A 3,963-nucleotide genomic window follows, 5' to 3' on the forward strand; every position below is an offset into this window, starting at 1 on the left:
AAGATTCCTTATTAACATTATGCCTCCTAAACGTGTGATAACTCATAGAGATGATTTATGGCCTATAGATATTATATGCCTTATTGATACAATTGATAGCCTAAAGAGATGATATTCCTCACAGTTATGCTATTTCTTATAGATAAGAAATGGCTTATAAATATGATTATTGATATGAATTCCAGATACATGTGTGGGAATAAGGTTGTTATTATGATGTTGCAACTATTCTAAATGCATTATTAGGCCCAAGGCCATGTTACGATATAGATTGGACATCCGAGAAGTGTTTGTCCGTGTAAAGAATGTAGTTGTAGTTTATGAATGCATTTATGCTTATGGTTCTATTATATGAATACTTGTGATGGCATGAATAGATTCAGTACATTCGTTATCGTTAAATTGCTAAATGATGTGATTCTAGTTAAACTATGATCTTATAACTATTTTTCCAAAATAAGGGTTAAAGCCCATTTTTCACCTATAATACGGATTTCTTCATAACAATAACTGTTTGTCTTAATGAATAATTTATGTGTAAAAGAGATTAATAATGATGTTTTATAGATTTGATTGAGGCAGATTACTATCTATGATTTGATACTATTAATTTCATCGCTTGTGAGAGATTCTGACCCATTCTACACTTTTATAATGATTTAGTCCTAAAGTTCACTTTGAGAAATGGATTTATGGATTTACACCCTTTTTAGCCATGGATTAAGTCCACATATTTCATTTCGCCTTTGGTTTTAGAGTTTTCTCGTGTACTATAAATACCATTTATGTGTTTTTAGTAGGAGTTACACACTTTTGATATTCACAAATATATTTTTATTCCATGATCTAATTTTAATCTTGGAATTATCTTGTTTTGACTTCACTTGATTAATTTAGTTACGGATGTGGTTTTTACACTTCTTTTTATTATTATTTCATATATGCTTTCAACTATGAATGTTATTGATTTCTTCACAATTTTGAGCGGCTAAAACCCATCACTACGGTTGTGGAAACCCTGATGGACTGACAAAGTAGGGGAAGTGCAATTGTTGATCTACCTGTGGCATGCATTGCTTTATCTTCATTATAATAGAGTTCTCAGCGGTGGCCAACGTTAAGATCCCGCATAGATTATTTCTACTTATTCAAAAAGAGGAGTAGTGACTGGAAAAAGATAAAGACAATAGTAATTTGATGTTAATTGTCGATCCATGCCTATCATGAAATATAGTGAATGGCTGTCAACTATCATCAAATAACTAGATACTGAAAAGGTAATAGTTAACATGGATTAAGATGAGGGTTAATAAGGCGACATCCCGAGATTCAAAAGGTAAAAGGTGTAATCCTTCTACTTTTCCAAAAGACTGTAGAAGTTACATAACGTATCAATTTAGCATGAAGGGTATTGGGTTGGTTCAACATAACATGATAAACCTATGAAATTAAGAAGCCAGGGGTACACAATCCTATTTTTCACTAATACTAATCACAACCATAGTTTATACTTGCTCTTTCTGCAATTCTGCCATCCAAAACCCCCTATTTACTATCTATGTCTGTCCGTTGACTACAACTGCTGAGATCTACAAACCATATGTTCCCTTAGGATTTGACCTCAACCTAGTTGGGTAACTAAATTTTGATAGAGACTTTATCATGATCTTGAAGGAGGTGTTGTTTGTACATCAATCAAAAATTTGGCACCATTGTCATGGAAAATGATTAGAACTGTCAATACGGGTCGGCCAAGCCAATCAGGGCTAGCCCACACGGGCTTTGAGTTTGATAGGTCAGGCCGGGTTTGACCATCAAAATAATGGGCCAAGAAACACCAAGCCCACACCATTACTTTGTGGGCGACGGGCCTTCCGGGCCAGCCCTCTTTTAAAAATAATATTTTAATATTTAAATTTTAGAATGCTAATAAACATAAATATTATTAACTGATTTTACATAGTGTTAATACTTTTTAATCAAGTCTCCAAAACCCCAAAAAATTCATTTAATAGAAAAATTAAATAAGTTTTGACATGATATCCTTTGAACAAAATAAAAATAATAATAAGCAATAAAAATTATTACATGCAATTAACTTACGGGTCGGCCCACGAGCAAGCCTAACCACATTGCTCAAGCTCCATAGGCCACATGCTTGTTTGGGATGGTCTAAAAATCCCTGTTCTTAAATAGGCTGCAAAAACTGAAGCCCAGCTCCATCAATTTAAAGGCTGGGTCGGGCTGGCCCAACTGGCCTGGACTATATTGAAGGCTCCAAATGCGATATTGAATACTGAATTAAAGGCATTACAGTCTTTGGGTTTTCTTTTTCTTGTTCTTAGTTAGGAATATGTAGGTGTATGACTAGCATGCGATGTAGAGAAAATCCCTCACTCCCACTTAATTCAATCTAAAGAGGATCCTACGAGCACCTGGTAGGATGTCTGAGTAGAAAAGAAATGAACTTCCTCAAGGAGTTTTCAATGTTGTACCTCCCCCTCCTCCTGAAGGAGTTTAGGACATTGTTGATGGACATTGGTAAGATTTTATCTCAAGTTAAAAATGAGAGAAGGGCAGTAGAAGAAGCTCAATACATAACTTAAGAGGTAGAGTTAACTGAGAAGAGACTGGCAGCAGACCGCCCAGTGGTACTCGGTGGAAACCAGATTAAAAATAGAGGACTGACCTCAAGTGATCCCTACATATCAATATGTTTAGCCGTATGAAAATGATAAAGAGGATCTGGGATACGTTGATCAAGAAGAGACTAGAGCTATCGTTCCTCTTGTTCTGCCCCATGATGTCAAGTTCAATATTTCTAGTTCTATGATTTAGCACTTGTACTTGAAGGAAATCTTTTTAGGGTTGGCTACAGACGATGCAAACATACATTAGGTGAATTTTATTGGGATCTACACTTCCTACATCATACCTAGGGTAAATAAAGAGGGATTAAGACTGAGGTTGTTTCCCTTTTTGCTTACGGGAGAAGCATCTTTATGGCTGGTGGAACTTCCTAGAGGGTCCATCACTACATGGAGTGAGTTACACAGATAGTTCTTAAATAATTTATGTCCTCTATCTAGGGTATTGCAACTCAGGATGAGACTTATAACTTCAGGCAGCTATAACCAGAATCTTTGTAGGAGGCATGGTTCAAGTTGAAGAAGAAGCACAACATGGTGTCTAACCACCGAATTTCAAGGACAAGCCTTTTGGAAACCTTCTATACAGTCCTGACTATCCATTTTAGAGAAATGGTATGAACTATCTCTAGAGGAACCTTCATGAGATTATGATGTGAGATGGCTTCGAGTATAATGGATCAGATCTCATTAATTAACTGAGGGTGACAAACTCGGATGGTTGAGAGAGGGTCTGACATTTATGACCTTAGAGCCTTAAGGAAATGAGAAGTAGTTGCGGATGCTGTAGCTATGGAGATTTCACTACTAAGGAAATATGTCGATGAGTTGGCCAAGAAATGTGCAATAATAAAATCATAAAAGTTTAATGCAATAGGGGTGCAAGGAGCAGATTCTAGGAGGCATGGGTCTTATTTTGAAGAGAAGGCAAAGTATGTGGATTATCAGTTGGCGGGTTTCCAAGCCTAAGTGCAAGGGAATCAAGGTCGTAACTATAAAGATATAGATAGATACATTCTACCTGGCAGATGAGATGCAGAATTAAAAATAGAAAATATGTTGGCTAAGCTGATAAAGGGTCAAGAGAGTCAAGAAGCTCATCTTAAAGAACTCAAGGCCGATGTTTCAAGATTTACCCAAAAGGTTGAGTAACATACAACTGCTATCAAGAAGTTGAACTAGTAGTATGGACAAATTTTTGTTACTTTAGATGAGCAATAGGCATGAAAACTTCCTAGACACAGTGAAATAAATCCTCCAACACTGGTACATTGCCGGGCTATTGACAGGATGAATTTGAACAGCTGACTTATAG

The sequence above is a fragment of the Capsicum annuum genome, chromosome 6, assembly GCF_002878395.1.
Source record: "Capsicum annuum cultivar UCD-10X-F1 chromosome 6, UCD10Xv1.1, whole genome shotgun sequence".
Lineage (NCBI taxonomy): Eukaryota > Viridiplantae > Streptophyta > Magnoliopsida > Solanales > Solanaceae > Capsicum > Capsicum annuum.